Source organism: Notechis scutatus, chromosome Z (assembly GCF_049901735.1).
Source record: "Notechis scutatus isolate UNSWTSFEM ecotype Mainland chromosome Z, rNotScu1.2, whole genome shotgun sequence".
NCBI lineage: Eukaryota > Metazoa > Chordata > Lepidosauria > Squamata > Elapidae > Notechis > Notechis scutatus.
The window spans coordinates 50940511-50961663 of NC_142025.1; the positions used below are offsets into that span (position 1 = coordinate 50940511).

General features: G+C 38.9%; 1 protein-coding gene across 3 annotated transcripts in view; it reads left to right on the plus strand.

The window, feature by feature from the left end:
* STEAP2 (STEAP2 metalloreductase) overlaps window positions 1-21153 on the plus strand; it is a 40121-nt gene that overhangs the window by 11021 nt on the left and 7947 nt on the right. For 2 of the 3 annotated variants that reach the window (XM_087946197.1, XM_087946198.1), the window contains exon 2: window positions 15202-15336. The exons of the other annotated variant lie outside the window; for it this stretch is intronic. The gene's annotated coding sequence lies outside the window, so the exon portion shown is untranslated. The remainder of the gene's footprint in view (window positions 1-15201; window positions 15337-21153) is intronic. 3 annotated transcript variants of the gene reach the window in all.

Here is a 21153-nt window from a genome sequence, read left to right on the forward strand (position 1 = left end):
ATCTTGTAACAATTTAAGTTTTATTCTTGCTTTCTTTCCCTGCCAAATATATTTCAACACAATTCTGTTTAAATCTTCAAAAAAGTCTTTCCCTAGTTAGGTTGGAATTTTCTGGAATAAATACAGAATTCTAGGCAATACTTTCATCTTAATTGTAGATATTCTCCCAATCAATGATATTTGTAAATTTTCCCATTTTGTCAAATCTGTCGCAATCTTCTGTTTGAGTTTAATATAATTGCCCTCCTTCAGTATACTACATCTTGGTGTAATGTGTATCCTTAAATACTTAACCTTATTTGTGACCTGTATTTCTAAAACTTCTTCCAATTCTTTCTTTCGTCTTGCTAACATATTTTTTGTTAATATCTTTGTTTTATGTTTATTTATTTTCAAACCTGCTACTTTTCCATAGTCTTCTATCTTTTCTATTAATTTAGGTGCTGTTTCCAATGGATCCTCTAGTATAAATATCATCTGCAAAAACTTGCAATTTATACTCTTCCTTTTTAATTTTCATTCCTTTTATTTCTTTATCTTCTCTAATATTCCTATTCAACACTTCCAAAGTTAACACAAACAGCAGAGGTGACAGTGGACAACCTTGTCTTATCCCTTTTCTTATATTTATGGATTCTGTTAATTCCCCATTTACCATAATCTTTGCAATTTGTTCATAATATATCGTTTCAATGGCTTGAATAAATTTTTTACCAAAGCCCATTTTTTCCAATTGCAATAACATAAATCGCCAACTCCCGTTGTCAAAGGCTTTTTGTGAATCTAGAAACACCAAAGCCATTTGCTTTTCTGGATGTGCCTCATAATATTCCAAAGTGTCCAAGATTATTCTCACATTATTTTTAATTTGTCTCTTTGGCAGAAATCCATTTTGGTCAACTTGTATAAAATTATTTAAGTATCTTTTCAGTCTTTCTGCCAAAATTGAAGCAAAGATTTTATAATCTGAATTTAATAGGGATATAGGTCTATAATTTTTAACTTGTTGCAGTTGTATCCTCCTTCAGTATAAGTGTAATATATGCTTCTGACTATGTTTTGGGTATTCTTTTCTTTAACATAACTTCATTCATAACTTCTAACAGATGGAGATTCAATATTTCTTGGAAAGTCTTGTAAAATTTCGCTGGCAATCCATCTGGACCTGGTGCTTTTCCAGCATTCTGTTTTTTTAAGGCTTTATGTTAGTTCCATCATCATTATGTTCCCTTCTAGCATTATTTCAGTGTCTTTAGGTATCTGAGGTAAATTCGCTTTCTGTAAGTATTGCTTAACTTTTTCTTCTTGAATATTCTCTTGAAAATACAGTTTTCCATAGTAATCTTGTATAATTTTTTTCTTCTCATTTCCATGGCAAACATGTCCTTCTTCATTTATTAGTTGATTAATCCTCCTTGATTCTCTTTCCTTTCTCAGTTTATAGGCTAGCCATCTGCCTGGTTTGTTTGCATCTTCAAAATAATTCTGTTTAGCATTTTTAATTTTTTGTGCTAATTCCTCTTTTTCCATTAATCCCATTTTATGTTTAATTATATCCATTTTATTCTTAATGTCTTTTTTTGCGGGGACTTCTGTAACTCTTTTTCCAGTTTTTTATAGTCATCCTCCAAAGTTTTAAAAGTCTTTTTCTGTTTTATATTTCTTTTCCTTGTATAGTCAATCATCAAACCTCTTGTGTAGGCCTTCATCGTGTCCCAGAGATTCTGTAAAGAATCTCTTTTCTATTTTCTTTGAAAAAGAAAACCAGTTCCTTCTCTATTTTCTGTTTAAAGTCTTTTTGCTTTAATATCATATTATTTAAAGTTCATCTAGATCTCCTCTTATATCCTTTCCAAATAACTGTCACTGGATTGTGGTCTGCCCAAGTGCTTGGTTCTATTTCAATTTCTCGTATATTAGTAAGTAGTTCTGCTGACATCCATATCATATCTATTCTAGATCATGTTGCATGTCTGTTTGAGTAAAAAGTATATTGCTTACTTTCCACATTTCTCTCTCTCCATGCATCTTTTAAGTTTAATTCTTCTATCATTCGAAAGAAAGATTTTGGTAATATCTTTCTAGCTTTCTTTGTTGATTTCTGTGTTTTATAGTCCAACAGATCATTAATTATTTCATTAAGGTCTCCCATCATGCAAATGTTAACATAGTCCAATTCAATTATTTTCATATGTAATTTCCTGTAGAATTCTTCTTGATTATCATTTGGGGCATAAATTGCAATTAAAAGTGTTTTAACATTATTGTCCGTTATTTCCACCATCAAAATCCTTCTGTCGTCATCTGTATAAATTAATTCTGCCGCAATTGTATCTCTAATACTGTATATAAGATTGTGCCTCTTTTTTTTAATTGTGTCAGCAATGTGAATAATTTCCCTAGTTTTTTTTTGTTGCAATATATATTCATGTTGTTTTTTAATATGTACTTCTTGTAGACAAATTATATCAAGTTTTAATTTCTCTAATTTATGAAATATTCTTCTTTTAGCAGCCAAATTAAGTCCATTTATGTTAATCGTAATCAATTTCTTTTCATCCATGTTAAGCTTTGTAAGAGGGTTTTATTGCTGTAGTAGATCTTAATTCTCATTGCTCTCTGGGTACACCACTTATTCCACCTTATTCTTTTTCTTTTTCAATTACTGCTATACACTCCTCTTGAAATTCAATTAGTGACTCTTCTTTTCTTTCTTCTTACTCCTTCCTCTAAAAAATTCTAAGTAGAATAACTCCGCTTTTCTAACTGTATCAATACTTGTCTTTGTTCCTGCCAAGTGAACAAGAGGCCTTCTGGCATCAACCATCTATAGTTTATTCCTCTTTTAAGTAACTCTTTAGTCAAAAATGTATATTCTCTTCTCATCTCTCTTACTCTTCTTGGTACTTGTTTCAGCACCACAATTTCTTTGTCTTTATACTTTAATGTTTTCTCTCTTGCCACCTGTAGTATCTGTGTTTTAATTAGCTTCTTGGTAAATCTAATATATACTTCTCTTGGTAATTTGTTTCTCATTGCATATCTTATATAGACACGGAACACTTCATCCATCCCATCCATCATCTTCTCTTCGGTTATCTCTAATGCTTCTGCCAGTATTTCTGTCATTATTTCAGCAAGATTTTCACCTTTTCCTTCTTCCACATTTTGAAATCACAAATGAAATTGTGATCTATCGATTTCCCATCCCAATGGTTCACTCCTGCCCTTCTTGACATCGCTCAATCGAGTATCAATATCTCCAATTTTCTTATCTCTTTGTATATCTTCTTCTTCAATTTTTTTGAATCTGAGAAAATATGGAAAAAGGGATAAAAAGGATTTTTCTTTTTTAAAAAAAAGAGGATGGGGAAGGAAAAACAAAAATCAAAAAGAAGAAAAAAATAGAAAAAATTTTTTCTTAATAAAAAAGAAACAAAAAACAAAAAATAAAAAATAAAAAAATTACATTCTAGTTCGTGGTTTGAAAAATTGAAATCCAAATTAAAAAGCCCAACTAGACGGGAAGTAGAAAAGAAAGCAAAAAGTAACAAAGAATTATAATGTAAAACAAGCCTCTACCACTAAATATCCAAGGCTCTTTAATAAATCAGCAAAGTTTCCAGTTCGATGTCTTCAAGGTCACTTCAATCTTCTTTCTTTCAACTTCAACTCCGGACTCCAGCTATCTATAGTTTACAGATAAGCAGCTGTCTACGCAAACTGCCCTGCTCATCCCACTATCTTTTCTAGTGCAAAGCTCAGAGTCCTTGAGTATAACACAAATACATAAATAAGTAAAAGAAAAAAGAAAACAATGTATCCAAGCCTCTAGGCGGCAGTGCTACTTATTTTCCTTCACTTTCACTTCCCCCTCATACATCCAAAGCCAGGAACATAAAAAAAGTAAAATCTTTTCCTTTAAAAGGAAATAAAACTCAAATCAGAAAGAAGAGTCCTAATCAAAAACAAACTTTCAAGAGGATTGTTAAAAAAAAGAAATACAAATAGGAATAGGAAATTTAAAAAGGACCAGTCCAGTTTAGAATTAGGAAGCTTCACCAAGTTCAAAATTCCAATAAAAAGGGAAAAGAAGAAAAAAAACTTTCACTTTAACTAGCTTAATCTTGCTGCTTAAACTCTTTTCACTTTTAATTCCACTTTAAGTCTTTCAGGATGTTCTCTTCAAGAAATAATAAGTAAAAGTTCATCTCACCAAACTGATACACTTTCTTTCAATCTCTTCCATTCTGGAGCTGTCCCAGCTTCAGCAGCTTGAATGGCTGCCTCTCCGCTGCTGGCAAAAAGGGCTTTTCCTGGATCAACAGGGACTTTGTGGTGTCCCTGGGATCAGCAGGATGTGCCCTTATCGATCACCATCTCTACGGGACGGTTTAGGTCCATCGGGACTGTCCAGCAGCTGAGATATCAACGGCGATCTTGGAGGATCAAGATTGCATGTCGTACCGCTGTGACTCCAGCTCCGCCCTTCCCGACTAAGGCTAGTCTTGAGCAGATTTCAAGAAGCTGGCCTTAAACTCAAAAAAGAGAAATGTCACATAGCAGTACCAAATGTTGAATTTCTGGGATATCTAATTGATGAGACAGGTATACAACCCACCGATAGTAAAATAAAAGCAATTAAGGAAGCTCCCACTCCAACAAACAAAACAGAATTACAAGCTTTCCTGGGACTTTTAAACTTTTGCAGTATTTTTCTACCACAGAAAGCAACAGTTGCTGAACCACTTCATGGACTTCTTGATAAAAATGCAGAGTGGACTTGGGGGCACAGAGAAGAAACTGCATTTGAATCCATAAAAGGGCTCCTAACTTCTAACAGTGTTCTAGTACAATATAATGAAACATTATCTCTTTCACTAACATATGATGCATCTCCTTTTGGGGTAGGGGCCATTCTCAGCCATAAATTCCCGAATGGCAGAGAAGCACCCATTGCTTTCTACTCAAAAACTTTATCCAAAGCTGAACGGAATTACAGCCAACCAAATAAGGAAGCACTGGCTGTAGTAGCAGGCATTAAGTGTTTTCACGAATATCTTTATGGAAGACAATTTCAACTAGTCACAGACCACAAACCACTCCTAGGCATCATAGCAGGAAACAAATCAACACCAAACATATTGTCCCCTAAAATGACAAGATGGACTGTTTTCGTAGCTGCATATAACTATCACCGTATACATCGACCGGGCAAGACCATAACTCATGCAGATGTACTCAGCCGTTGCCTCCTTCCAGAACCTATTGAAGACCCAGCTCCAGCCACATCCATAATAGAAGACATCGCCACTGGCCCTATCACAGCATCAGAGATAGCCAAACACTCAGCCAAAGACAAAACTCTGGTGCATATTTTAAACTGGGTGTTGAGGGGATGGCCAGAAGAAGCGCTGGAAGGTGACTTTAAACTGTTTAAAATTCGGCAAAATGAATTGTCTGTAATTAAACGGTCTTTGTTGTGGGGGGATAGAGTTGTGATACCTGAGACGCTGAGAGAACAAGTCTTAAGAATGTTGCATGAGGGCTACCCAGGGATAGTAAGAATGAAAGCATTAGCCAGAAGTTATACTTGGTGGCCGGGAATGGATAAGGAAATTGAAAAATGGGTTGTGGTTTGTACGCCTTGTCAGGAATCTATACCCGCACCCCCTTCAGCATCAATCCTAGAATGGGAATCACCAAAAGCACCTTGGTCTAGAATACATATAGACCTGGCAGGGCCAATGCAGGGGCAAACATTTCTAATAACTGTTGATGCACATTCAAAGTGGGTGGAAGTAACAATCATGAAAACCACCACAGCAGACGCTTTGATTAAGGTATTGAGGAAATTGTTTGCCACACATGGGTTACCAGATGTTGTGGTATCAGATAATGGGCCCAAATTCACAGCAAACAATTTTGAATGTTTCCTAGCTGAATAGGGAATCTGCCATGCATTATCAGCACCTGGACATGCCAGAATAATGGGCAGGCAGAGAGAGCCATAAGGTCCACGAAGGAAACCTTAGCAAAAATGGGATCAAGGGATTGGCAAATGAAAATAAACAAATTCTTAATGACACAACATATCACACCTTCAGCCGCCACACACAAAAGTCCAGCAGAACTTTTAATGGGATGGAAGTTAAGATCAGAGCTAGATAGATTACACCCACACTACAATCCAAGCACACCCGCAGATTCAATGAGTAAATGCAGATATTTGAACATAGGTCAATCGGTCTTTGTTCACAACTATGCAGGGGGGCCCCCATGGGTACCTGCACGAGTAGTGCAAGTCACAGGCCCCCGAACTTATAGATTAGAACTAGAAGATGGAAAAACATGGAGCAGACACATAGACCAACTCCGGGGACGATTGGAACGGAATCTGAACAACCAGAAAACCTCAGAAACAGAAACACAACATAGAGAGGTAAGACCAACTGTCAGCCTTCAATATTTTTCTCCTTTTGCTTTGCATCTTTCGGCTGTCATAAGTAATGGGGGGGAGGGGGAAATGGTTATGGGAAGTGAGCTGGAGGGGTTACAAACCAGCACTGTATAAGCTGGGGGGGGGTACATTCTTGCTTAGGTTTCTATCCTATGCTATGCGCAGCTGCAACCCTTTATCAAACTATGTCAAGGTCAACGGACAGAAGCCTCATCACCACCTGGAGATGCCCACATGATGATATACACAACGTTTAATTGGATGAGCCAATTGAACTATTGGGGGTGGGAACGTTGCATATGTGATTTACTTTGTATATGTGATTTACGTGCCCATTTTCTCAGATTCAGAATTCTTTTGTTGCTACCACTTGATTTCTAGTAAAAGATATCTTTTCTCTGATTAAAAGAGTCTAAGTATTTTTTTCTTGGATTTTGAATGGAGCACCAGCTGACATTATTCTGAATCTCCACATTACCAGCCCACCCGGAGAAATAATAAATTTTCTTCCGAAGGGATCTGAACACAATGTCAAATACAGCCAGTGACCAAGAAGACCTGGGAGCAACTGGAGGACAAGATTCTCTGCTGCTAGAGGAAGCAGGGGAAGCCAACTTGTTAGCAGAACAAAATCTTGGGGAAAAACCAGCTGTAAAACCCAAATGGTCCCTGGGAGTCAGTTGGAAGGATCCTGAGGAAAAGCCTCCTCCAGGAGTGACCACTACCCGTCGGCGTGGAAGAGAGGAGCCATGGCAAGAGAAGGAAAGAAAGAATTTTTTACTAACTCAAGCCATGCATCTTCTAAATGAAGCTACCGGAGAACCTCAAACTGATCAAAGGTATGAGGGAGATGAGGGGGAGGCAGCCCCAGCCAGAAGAATCAGAGCAGCCACCTCCATAAATCAACCTGGGCTAGCGCAACAGGCAGCAGCAGCCCAGGGGGCCCCAGCAGGAGGAGTAATTGCCAGAAGACGTAGAACTCCAAAGGTGCCCCGGTTGGAAGTAAAATATGGGGGGGAACCCAAGGAGTTAGGATTCTTCCTGGCACAAGTCTGGAGCCATATGGAGGAATACGGAGGGGATTTTTCCTCAGAAGCAGCCAAAGTTAGATGTGTTACCAGGGCTCTGGAGGGAACAGCTGCAAAGTGGATGGTGACTTTGCATAATGATAATGCCCCTCAGCTGATGAATTATGACCTGTTCATAACTGCGCTGCGGGCCAGGTTTGAAGACCCACTTGCTGAGCGTAAGGCCAAAATTGGGATGAAGACCATAAATCAGGGGCGGAGATCAGTGGCCAACTACACCCAGGAATTTAGAGAGCTGGTGTGTCATATTCGAGGCTGGTCCCAGGGAGCCCTGATAGAAGCTTTTAAAGATGGGTTGAATGAAGATGTATATCAACGCTGTATTGCCAGAAGAGACCCCAGTGAGCTGCAGCTGTGGTATGTGCTGGCGGCAGAGGTGGAAATTGATCTGACCCGAAACAGACGGCGGGGGGGTGGGGTTGGAGCAAATCTTCCCCCACCAGCCCTCAAGAAGCCTTAAAAGGGAGGAATGGCAGCAAAACCCAAGACTACTGCTTGCTTCCGATGTGGGAAGGAAGGTCACCGGGCTGCAGATTGCCGTGCCAAGCTAGAACCAAAGGGGGCGCCAGGAGGAGGAAAAAAACCTGAAAAAAACCCAGCAAAGCCTCGCAAAATGGCGCTTAAAGCAGAGGAGGTTGTAGAGATCGCCCCTCCGAAAGGAGAGGAGCTGTGAACTCTGGGTGCACAAGATGTGTAATCAGCTCAGAGGTAGTGGAGAAAATGGGCTTAAGGCTGAAGACTAAAAACACCCATAGCCTTTTGCCAATTGGATGGATCGGTAGCTGGGGGCGGCCCTGCACATTTCATAACGGAACCAATAGAAATGATGATGGGGAAGCATAGAGAGACTTTGTGTTTTATTGTGGCTCCTGGGATGGAGCGGCCCCTAATACTGGGTTTGCCCTGGCTCCGGAAATGGAACCCCCACATTGATTGGAGGAGAGGGTCATTGCGCATACGTACTGACCAGCGCCCAGAAGGGGAGGGGCAATCTCAACCAAAACTCAAAAATCCCATCTGAACTGGCCCCCACTGGCACCGAGAACCTGAAGGGGGAGGAGAAAATTCCTGAGGAATATTGGGACTTAAAGGAGGTATTCAGTGAAAAGGCCTTGGATGAGCTTTCCCCCCATCGTTCAACAGATTGCAGTATTGAAATTCTACCTGGGGTTAAACTCCCAAAACTGAAACTCTACTCGATGACACCGCGGAAGCTAGAAGAGCTGCAGTCATTTATCGATAAGAATTTGGAACGTGGTTTCATCCAACCTGCTAGACCCCGGGTAGCAGCCCCAGTATTGTTCCGTGAAAAGAAAGATGGCTCCCTTCGTTTATGTGTTCACTATAGAAACCTGAACGCTATTTCAGTGGAAAACGTGTACCCCCTCCCCTTGATGAAGGATATGTTGGCCCACTTGGCCAAAGGGAATTTTTTTTACAAAACTTGACTTGAGAGAAGCATATTACCAGATTCGAATTAAGGAAAGGGATGAATGGAAAACTGCTTTTAACTGTCCAATGGGTTGTTTCCAATTCAACATTCTTCCATTTGGCCTACAGGGGGCCCCTGCAGTATTCATGCAAATGATCAATCAAGTGTTGCATGAACATCTATACAAAGGGGTGTTGGTTTATCTTGATATTCTTATCTACATAGAGACTCGTGATGAACATGTGAAACTAGTGCAGTCAGTTCTGGAAAAACTTAGAGCTGCTGAGCTGTATGCAAAGTTGTCCAAGTGTGAATTCCACCAGGAAAAAAATGACTCACATGATAGCATAGAAATGGATCCGGGGAAGGTTCGTGCTGTTTTGGAATGGGCCCCTCCCTGCACCAGGAAACAACTTCAAAGTTTCTTGGGATTCGCTAATTTTTACTGTCAATTTATCCCTGCTTTTGCGAAGATTGCAATGCCTATCACAAATCTCCTAAAAACCAAAGGGGAGGTGAAACCGAAGCCTAGTAAACCCCATGGAATGTCAAGCCGCTTTTGAGAAGCTGAAACGACTGTTTGCTGCTGAACCAGTACTCAAGCACCCGGACATGGACGCTCCTTTTGTAATCCAAGCCTATGCGAGTGACGTAGCAGTCGGGGCGGTATTACTACAAGCAAACGAGACAGGGACTCTGCAACCGTGTGCATATACTTCCCGTAAACTAACGGAAACTGAAAGAAGATGGGCCATTTGGGAAAAAGAAGCTTTTGCAGTTCGTTGGGCTCTGTTAACCTGGAGGCATTTCTTAGAAGGGGTGAAACACCCATTTGAGGTGTGGATGGATCATAAAAATTTGGAGGCTTTGAAAACGCCTCGGAAGCTGTCTCCCAAGCAAGTTCGCTGGGCGCAGTACTTTAAGCGCTTTAATTTTTCATTGAAGTACATTCCAGGGGGGAAGAACTTCATGGCGGATGCTTTATCTAGATTACCTCAATATAATAGTGCTCGCCAAGAAGTGGTACGGCCGATTGTCCCAACCAACCAGAAAAAGAAGGAGATTGATTTATCAAATGATTTGACTGCACAGTTAAAAGTTGCTCTAAAACTTGATGATTGGTTCCTTACTCACTCAAATAACCGTACGGTTAGAGATGGATTGGCATGGGTAGGGGCCAAATTATATGTGCCAGCGAAGCTGAGAAACCAAATATTACAGCAAGCTCATGACTCTAAAGCCGCTGGTGTGGTAACATATTTTATTGATCATTTTCTGTAAGTCCTTTGTACAACTATTAGCATAGATCTAGGGATATGCAGGCATTCTTGGTGGGGGTAGGAGTACCTTTGCAATGAGTGTCTCATCCTGTTATGATCTGCAGGTTTAGAAGGAACAGGAAAATAGGTAAAAGTTCAAGGTACACAGTTGTGCTTTCTCATGGGACTTTCCAGACTTTCCCATGGGACTTTCCGTACCTGTATGTTCTCATCTTGTTGAGGTAATCTCATGGGGCTTTCCATGGTTGTATGTTCTCATGCTGTTGAGGTAATATTCTGTTGAGGTCATTGTTTTCTGAATATGCATACTGTACTTTTGCTTACTTTTTTCTCAATAAATACTGCTGCCTGAGTTTGCTCAGGGCTGGCATTTGCTCAGACATTTTCCCTGTGTCTCATTTCGAATGCCAGACCACCACAAGTGGTGACCCCGACGTGATAGCTTGGAAGGCTATACGTTTCCCGCATCCTATACTCATCGTCGCGGACGTCGACTGGGCCCTCATCTTCTTCGCTGGACGAAGATAGATTCTTTTCGTGAGTATGGGGGGAGATCTCTCGAAGGCTCAGAAAGAGCACATCAGGGAATTGAGAGGGATCATTGGGAATAGTTTTGGGTTTGGAGTTGGCAGTAGGGGTTGTGCTGTAGGAAAGAAAGAAATTGAGGACTTACTACAGTATGTTTGGAAAAATATTAAGTCATATCCGGAGGGAGGTAGTATTAAAGTAGAGTCCTGGAAAAAGATAGGGAAATTTTTGCACGAGGAACCTCGTGCCCCTTCTTCAATTTTGTTAACCTGGAGGGTGATTATGGATGCGTTAGCTACTTATGAACAACCGCTCCTAGCACCCCCCCGAAGAAGGTTTGCCGCCTTACCATGCGGTACGTTTGTTGCCGCCGACGGCACCTCCAGATAAATCTGGGGGACTGTCCGGCGCTAGAAATACTTTGTCAGAGGATAAGAGTTTACCTTTAAGGGTTCAGGTGGATGCAGTTACTGCAGCTATTCAAGAAGCAAAGAATAGAGGGGAATTATCAGGAGATGATTTGGTGGAGTTTGGAGTAGAAGTTCAACTTAATCCAGTAGAAATTGTCATGGACGCTGCGTTGAATCCGCAGCGGCAGTGGAAGCCTTTACCTCTCAGGGTTTTGAAGGAAGTTAAGCAAGCAGCAAAGGAATATGGTGTTAGATCGCCATATACTCAGGCATTGTTAGAAGCAGTCGGTTATGGAAATAAAATGATTCCGGCTGACTGGAAAGCTCTGTTGAATATGATTTTAACTCCAGCTCAATATTTGGTGTTAGATCAGAAATGGAGACAGCTGGCAGTCCAGAGGGGAACAGCAAATATTACCCCAGATCAGCTTTACGGAGCTGGTAATTATACAACAGTGGAACAACAGAGAGATGGTATGCCTGAGGAGGGGTTCGTTCTTCTCCCACAATTAATTTTTCAAGCCGTAGGGGCTCTCCCTGACGGCGAAGGTGGTGAGAAGACCTTTACTAACATCAAACAAGGGAACAATGAACCCTATGAAAATTTCATTAGCAGACTGAAATTGGCTATTGAAAGACAAATTGATAATCAATTCGCCCAGAAAGAGTTGCTTTTGAAGTTAGCAGTAGAACAAGCTAACACAGATTGCAGAAAGATCTTAAATCCACTTGTAGCAAGTGGAGAGTGAGAAATCGCGGATTTGATTAATGCATGTAGGAAGGTTGGGAGTCAGTCTTTTAACATGGAAACTTTAGCTCTGGCTTTACAAGCAGGAAATGCTCAAAAGGGAAATTGTTTCAATTGTGGGAAGCCTGGACATTTTAAAGCGCAATGTCGGGCTCCTGGAGGGGGTCAAAGTCAGCAGAATAAGAGATCAATGGGACAGGGTGTTCGTCCTAAATCAGTGTGCCCGAAATGTAAGAAAGGATACCATTGGGCAAATCAGTGCAGATTTCATTCTGAAGGAAAAAACGAGGAAGCAGGGATCAGGGCATTCTCCCTACTCTAAAGAGTGAAGTAATGTCCGAGGGGTTGGAACCACCAGAGAGAGGTAGGGATCAAATATGGTTGCCAGCTACTAAAGGTTCAGCAGGAATTGATCTTCCATTAGCCGAGGATTTGGAATTGGGGTATCCGCATGTGGTTTGTTTAGGGTCAACGGATTTCTATGGACCGTTGCCTCCGGCTTCTGTGGGTCTTCTTCTTCCTAGATCATCGGCTCATAGGCGTCAATTGTTTGTGGTTCCTGGGGTTATTGATTCAGATTATGAGGGTCAGATCAAAATTCAGGTTCATTCACCTGTTCCTCAATCTTTGAAAAAGGGGATTGTTTTGCACAGCTTATAGTTTTGCCATCTATGTCTTTGGGAGAGTCAGATAGAATTCGTCAGGGTGGATTTGGATCTACAGATATGTTTAATGAGTCTAGTGTGTTTTCCATCATGCAAAATGTCAAGGCTGATCAGAAACCAAAATTAACTCTTTTGGTTGAAGGTAGAAAGTTCATTGGGATGCTGGACACTGGAGCAGATGTCTCGGTGATTAGCGAAAGTGAGTGGCCTAGGGAGTGGCCGACGGATCCTACACCGTCCGTTCGAGGAGTCGGAGGACTTCAGGACGCACGGGTTAGTAGGAGGATTCTTTCTGTCAAAACAGAGCAGGGAGGTGCTATTGCACATTTCCAACCAATTGTTCTGCACCTTCACGTTAACTTGTGGGGCAGAGATTTGATGCAACAGTTTGATACAAAGGTTGTCATTCATGATGACTGAACACCCACCTGTGGAGTTATTAAAATTAAAACTACTCCAACAGGAGCCAGTGTGGATAGACCAATGGCCTTTGACTAGTGAGAAATTAGTTCATTTACATGAATTGGTTCAACAACAATTAGAAAAGTTCTACAGGGCAAGCTATTGTAGAACGTCATAATGCCACGCTCAAGACCATGTTAACTAAATTAAATAAAAAAGGAGGGAAGCTCCTGGGGCTTCCGGCGATTCAAGATCAATTAAATCTAGCTTTATATACTTTAAATTTTTAAATTTGTCTGGTAACCCCCCCAGAAGTGCGGCCAGCAGGCATTTTTCTTCTCCTTCTACAGATGCGGTGAGACCTCGGGTGTTGGTGCGGTTCCTTCCGGATCCGGCATGGGTTCCTGCTGAGCTGATAACGTGGGGACGTGGTTATGCAGCAGTTGAACATCTTGGTCAAATTCGTTGGGTTCCTGGTCGGTGCGTTCGACCTGATCATTCGCAGGCATCTGTGAAGGAAGTTTCGGAGGAGCAGGATGGCGTACCTGTGGTTCCTGATTCTCTTGATGCCGATAGCTCGGACGCGGCGCTGTGAAGACTGGGAAAAGATGACTGCTTATCTGAGGTTACCAACTTGTATGCAGCAGGTTCCTTTGGGGAACCGGACTAAATTAATCTGCAAACAGCGGTATCCTTTGATTTTTCCAGCATATTGGTCCTGGCATAAGGATCAAGACATTCTTTACTCGGGACCTGATAAGGATATTATATCTTCAGCCTGTGCAACAACTCTGATCCTGTTTAATGTTTCTGTTGCAGACTATGGACACAAATTTCCCGAGGTCTTATCCCACCTTTGGGAGTTGCTATGAACTATAGGGATATTCATATTTTAAATAATTTTACTGTAGCTATGTTTAATGATACTATCAGAAACTTTAAGATGATTAATGCAGAAATGTCTGAAATTCGTAAAGTTACTTTGCAAAATCGATATGCTTTAGATATTATGTTAGCTGCCAAAGGAGGAGTTTGTGCTTTAATTCATTCGCATTGCTGTGTTTTTATACATAATTATGAGCCAAACATTACAAAGACTGTTCAGGACATGGAAGCTCGTATTGCTCAGCATCAATCTGGAGCCGATGGGTTTAATGCATCATTCTGGGACAGTCTGTGGTCCTGGCTTCCTGATGGATCATGGTTTCGCTCCTTATTGCAAGGGGTTGTTATTATTATTGCTATATGTATCTTATTATGTTGTTTTATTCAATGTATTCCTAATCTATTACAAATGTGTACCTCAGCCTTCCGGCGTGCGGGACCAGGTCGTGAGGGAACTGTGTACTATGCCACTAAAACACCCCCCCATCTTTAAATAAATAAAAAAGGAGGGAATGTGGTAACATATTTTATTGATCATTTTCTGTAAGTCCTTTGTACAACTATTAGCATAGATCTAGGGATATGCAGGCATTCTTGGTGGGGGTAGGAGTACCTTTGCAATGAGTGTCTCATCCTGTTATGATCTGCAGGTTTAGAAGGAACAGGAAAATAGGTAAAAGTTCAAGGTACACAGTTGTGCTTTCTCATGGGACTTTCCAGACTTTCCCATGGGACTTTCCGTACCTGTATGTTCTCATCTTGTTGAGGTAATCTCATGGGGCTTTCCATGGTTGTATGTTCTCATGCTGTTGAGGTAATATTCTGTTGAGGTCATTGTTTTCTGAATATGCATACTGTACTTTTGCTTACTTTTTTCTCAATAAATACTGCTGCCTGAGTTCGCTCAGGGCTGGCATTTGCTCAGACATTTTCCCTGTGTCTCATTTTGAATGCCAGACCACCACAGCTGGTCATTTTGGATTCGTGAAAACCTTACACTTGGTTAAAAGGCAATTTTGGTGCCTACCTTGAAAAAGGACATTGAGACTTATGTAGCTAGTTGTCCTATTTGTGCCTCAGCCAAACAGCCTCCTGGTAAACCAGCAGGCTTACTACAAAATGTGGCTAGACCAACGGCTCCATGGAAGGAAATTTCTATGGATTTTATAGTGGAATTACCTGAAAGTGGGGGAAATACAGTTATTTGGGTAGATTCGTTTTCCATACAGGTACACTTCATACCGTGTACAAAGATCCCATCTGCGAAAATGTTGGCTAAACTGTTTATTTTACATATCTACAGGTTACATGGAGTTCCTGAACGCATAATCTCAGACAGGGGTGTCCAGTTTACCTCAAACTTTTGGAAGGAGTTCCTGAAGTTGACACCAACCCTAACAACTACAAATACTGAAAACACAAGCCTCCCCATTCTATGGTAGGACTCAAACTCAAGTACACCGTAGGATAACTTAGCTGAAGGGGGGGAGATCCAGCAAAGAAACTCAGAGCCCTCTGTTCTGTCAGAACCAGCCCCACCCCTGAAAAACCCTGAGGCTGGCTCTGGAGTGACAACAGACCCAACTAGTCAGGTTGCCACCGCTGGGGGGGTTGAACTGCGAAGGTCCAGCCGCACTCACAGAAGTCCCTCCTACTTATGTGATTATGTCTGTGAGTGAGAGCTGATCGGATGAATGCTTCTTCCAGGAGAGGAGGGGTGTTAGATATTCAATGGGGAAAAGTCAGTGATGTCAGACTTCCCCCATTGGTTCATTTTCCAGGAGGGAAAATGAACAGCCGTCAGTAGCTGAAATTGTGGATATCAGCCTGTAAAAAGAACAGCAGGCACACCGGGCAGCAATCTTTTGTTCAGAGCTAAATAAAGAAAGCCTTTCCTTCTACCGTTGTCCTGCCTCTTCAATCTAGCCATATCTAACACCTCCCATAAGGGATAAAAGTCTGACATCAATGACAAAAGCTTTGCAGGAAGCAAAGCAGTTCAATAGATTCTGAGCCCTCCTTGAAGCTCTGTGTTTTCTGGAATTTGGCTTGGTTTATGTTATAATTAATTGGACTTCTGTTTTTTGGCAGCATTCTACAGCACTGAAAGATGTGCTCTTATCTGGGGGAACTGTTTATAATTAGTTCTGGCTGAGAATGAAAGTAATTCCAGCATTGCATTAAAATAGGTTTTGCTTTTAAAATAAGCTTGTGTTTCATTAAGTTTGACGAAGCCTGGGTCAGAACAGATATACCTGGTTGGACCCAGAAGAAGGGCCTTCTATGTGGTGGCTCCCTCTCTCTGGAATATCATTCCAACAGAGATTAGAATGGCCCTCTCTCTAATATTCTTCTGGAAGGCACCGAAGACCTGGTTCTGCCAGTGGGCTTAGGGAACCCAGAGCGGGATGGAGCCCATCAAATGGCTTGTGTGAGCGGCTGTCGGCGGGGCAGGGGATGGGAGTTGGGGGTTGATTATTTATTTATTTATTTCCAGATTTTGTTCTATTGTACTTTATTAATTTATTTGATTCTTTTTGTTAGTTTTTATTGTTTTTTTTTATTTTAAATATGGTTTTACATTCTGTAAGCCGCCTCAAGTTGTTATGGGCGAATAGGCGGCAATATAAATTCAATAAATAAATAAATTTCTAAATTTTGCAAGGATTGCCAGATTTATTTTTATTCTATTCATTACTCTTAGGCTGGGGCAAGTAATGGGAGCTCATTATGTTGTGCGGAGCTGGGGTCTTGAACTTGGGCTGTCAGTTCTCGAGCTAACAACTCAGTGTCTTTAACTGCTGAGCCATCACACCCTTCCTGGACTACCAAGTCTCCTTGAAATCCATTTTATTCATAGTGGCCATTTTACAAGTTTGTATTTCAAAACTTTTGAATATGCAATGTCCAGTTATCCAGTTACTTCAGCTCTATACAACTGAAAAGATCAAAAGGAAAAGTCTTTTAAAAGATAAGCTTTCTATCAGAAGCCCATCTTTCTGGTGTGTTGAAGGCAACATTCTCATATATTGCTCTAGAGTCATGAAATGCAGATCCAAAAGAATTGCCTTAGGCCCCTTCTTCTCTCGTTTTGTTAAAATCTATGTAGGTTTTTCCATTTTGCCATGTTATTCTTTGTTAGTTAATATAAATTATTATTATCTAACTCTCTACTCCTACTGTAGCAAATATCCATTATTTATCTGTTTTTAGACCCAAGGAAGCTGTCACTTTTTTATCATCAGATTTATTTGATACAGTAGAATTCCCTTTGTTTCCTTAATGTTAAATATTAGCCCAGATTTTTCATACATCCCATTCTTATTTACATGAGTTCTAAGATTTTACTGTCCACTAATAGTGTTTCAATCTTCATTTCTCATACTGCTAATATTTTTGACTATCAACATTTATAGCAGATGCCTTCACTAATATAGATCAAAATACCAGCCCATGTTTTTAAAGGCCCCAGGTTATGGCTATAATGAAACCATTAATATTATGTAAACATATATAAGTAATAAAAATATGCTGCTAAATTAATGAAGTGAAGGAAAATAATCAGTCAAAATGTTTTTTTAAAGAATGTTATTTAGAGATTTACCCTATCCTAGAGTATCCTGTTTACAGTTCTATTACTAAATGCTCTGGCATTTAGAGGTGAAGCAATACAATTCTCTTATATCCTATTGCTACATTACTTACCCAAAACTTTGAATCCAACACTAGGTTTTGGCAACTCTTTCATTGCTATTTGTTGAATTAAAAGTGACTAACTAATTAAGCAAATAGTATTGCATTAACTATTGTATCACTATCCAGAAGTTTCAAATAAAAGAATTTAGAACATCAGTATTTTAAAGAAAATGTCTCATCTGTTCCGATTAAAGAGCTATGATATAAAAGTTAATATGTAATTTTTAGAAGGTTCAAAATTAATAATTATTTAATATAAATGTATAAATCTTCTTGTAGACATTACTTAGTTATTCAAGAGCAAATAAAAGTAACTGATTTTCTAAGCAAATTGTAAAATGATGCCTTTGAAAATATCACCCTTGTGGGATGCTGTAATTCATTATTTTTCATCATTACTTTGACAAAATATTATTTCATCAGTTTGCTTTGGTAGAATGTTTGTTGGCAAAAAGTTAAATGGACTTTTCAAGTCACATTTAAGACTAATAATTTTCACATGCCTAATACTTAAAAAAAGGAAATATTTGAGTAATCAAAGACTTGTACTACAAATTTTGAGAAGTAATAAACTGCTTTTATTACTGTTGTAGAAATGTCATATAAGTATTATAGCAATTGCATTTAACAAATATTTCAACATAAAAGACATTCTCACCTCCACAGGAACAAAGAAGACATTATTTATTGCCATATGTTATACTTAAATACTAAAACTATATTTTATTAGCAATGCTTCAATTGAATGATTACCACTAGTTTTATATGTAGACAGAAATACTAAAAATATATTTTATTTAAATACTAAAAGTATATTTTATTGGAATTGCTTACCCATAGTATACTTACAGACAATTGATTTACAGAAATTACAGAAATAAAGTTCATATTCAAAAGCAGGTATTCTTCAGCTTACAACCATAATTAAGCCTGCAATTATGGTCGTAAGTCATAATGGTCATTAAGTGGGTCATGTGGCCATGCCTGATTTTACAAACTTTTTTGCAAAGGTGGTTAAGCAAACACAGCAGTTATTAAGCGAACTCAATTGTTTGCTATGAATGCTTTTTGCCAAAAATTGAAAATAAATGCCAGTTTCTTGCCATGTCATAAATCATGGTCACATGACTGCAGGGTCAGCAATATTCTGACTCTGTAAACTGCTTTGAGAGGGTTGTAAAGCACTATAAAGCGGTATATAAGTCTACATGCTATTGCTATAATTCCAATCAGGTCACCTATGTCATTAAATGGGATGTTGCAAGTTTCATTCAAAAAACAGACAGGAATAGGATCTTAAATATTATTTCAGGTTCTCCTACTTTATAAATACAAACTCTGTATATCTCTTTAGCAAAATCAAAAACAGAAAATAGATTGAATTTATTTGTTCACCAGTAGATGGTGGTACAATACTCAATAAGAGTTTCAATACTGACAATTTGATTTTAGTCTCAAATTGGACTAAGAAGCTTATACATACATTTTTGGGAAGAGGGGACAAATGGAGGTTTTCTGTTTTCTCAGTAAGTTATCAGTATTACATTCACCTATTAATAACAAAATATAGTTTATTGTTTTAAAAATAAAGGAATTTGGAAGAGAGTGGATGCACAAGAATTGAGAAAAGATAATGTAAAAAGAAATTACCTTTTCTCAACTTCTGTTCATCCATGCTCTTTCAGACTTCTTTTATTTTTTTTGTAAAATAATTGGACTTGGGATGCATCCTACTCTTTTGTTGAACTGCATGTGGCTCTGATTACTCCATTTGCATTGTTTGCAAAGGTTAAAACAATAGCAATAGTATTTAGACATATACACCACCCCACAGTGCTTTACAGCACACTCTGAGCTTTTTACAGAGTTATTGCCCCCAACAATTTGTATCCTCATTTTACCGGGATAAAAGGCCAAGTCAATATTGAGCTTGTCAGGATCAAACTCCTGGCTTTGGGCAGAGTTAGTCTGCAGTACTGCATTCTAGCCACTGTGCCACCATGACTTCTAGCAAGCAAGATATATTGTTATTTCAGGCAATCTTTTTGGGACTTTCTGCTCACCCCAGGACAAAAAAGATGTTTTATGGATTTCTTTATAGGTAAGAGATGTGATATTAGATGAAGAGATAAATGTTTGCAATCTTATATCAACCTTCTTTCTCTTTCTAATCTTAATTTATGGGCTAACCACCTCCCTGGTTTATTTGCATGTTCGAAAAAATTCTGTTTTGCCCTTTTCACCTCTTTAATTCTCTCTTCCTGATTTATAATGTTCAATTTATGCCTAGTAAGAATCATCTCTCTCAATTTTTCATCTTGTGTGGATTTTTTTTTTTTTTTGGTGGTCTACTTTCTAGGTCTTTAATCTACTCCTGTAATTTATTCTGATTCTGCCATCTTTCCTTATTCCTTTTCGCTGTATATGCTGTTACCAGCCCCCTCAATACTACCTTTCCTGTATCCCATAAATTCTGTAATGATGTTTGCTCCACTGTATTTTCCTTAAAAAAAGGTTCCATTTCTTTCTTAATTTTCTCTGCAAAATCTTTCTCCTTTAACATTTGGGAATTAAGTATCCGTCTTCTACTCTTCCTTTTCCTTCCTTTCCAAGTTATTTTTAATGGGTTATGATGAGCCCATACGTTTGTCATAATCTCTATCAAATCTAGTTGGTTTCCTAGTTCTGTGTTCATCCACGCCATGTCTAATCTAGACCACAATTTGTGTGGGTTAGAGTAGAACGTGAATTCTTTTTTCCCCAAATTTATTCTCCTCCATTGATCTATCAAATTTAGTTCCTGTGTCATATTGAAAATGTTTGCAATCTTAAAGGGAGTGAAAAATTACTAAATTTGTTTATACTTGTGATGAACGTTGTAATTTACTTATTTATGTATTTCTTTATTCTTATTTTTTGTTCTCTATTTTTCTTTTTTCCTTATACTTGCCATAGACTAAATAAATTTACTTGTACTTTTTACTTTCTAGTCTCTTTTCTTTGTTTAGTTTACGTATATTTTACTAATATCAAAATTCTTAGTAAAAATTTTATACATATAGACAAACATGCTAGATAATCTGTATCCCATTGGATCGTTGTTTCAGAAATATATTTTTTACCAGATTCCTCAATCCTTCAAAACCGAGTTTCTTATATACTATCTTTTCTGGGAAAATTGGGGTAATATCCAGAGATGTATCTGACTTGAAAAATAGCCCAACTTGAACAGGATCTGATAGCCCAAACAAGACAGGAAAAATTTTTGACATTTTCTATTATGGTATAAACAGATTTTTTTTTTTTTTTACAAAATGTCAAATTTCAATCCATGGGAGTCATTGTCTATAAGTTTGCCCGTGTTTGTTCAAAACATTATTGTATTTGTTGTTACAGAAATATATAGATATATTTACTTTTATGTAAAAGTAAAAAGTTGAGGCTGTATGTTATCATCTTATTCTACTGCGCTAAAAAGTCAGAACTTAACTTTTTTCTTTCTTTTTTCCCTTTTACGCTACACTTTTTCCCCTTCCATTTTTCCTTCCCTAATTCCTCA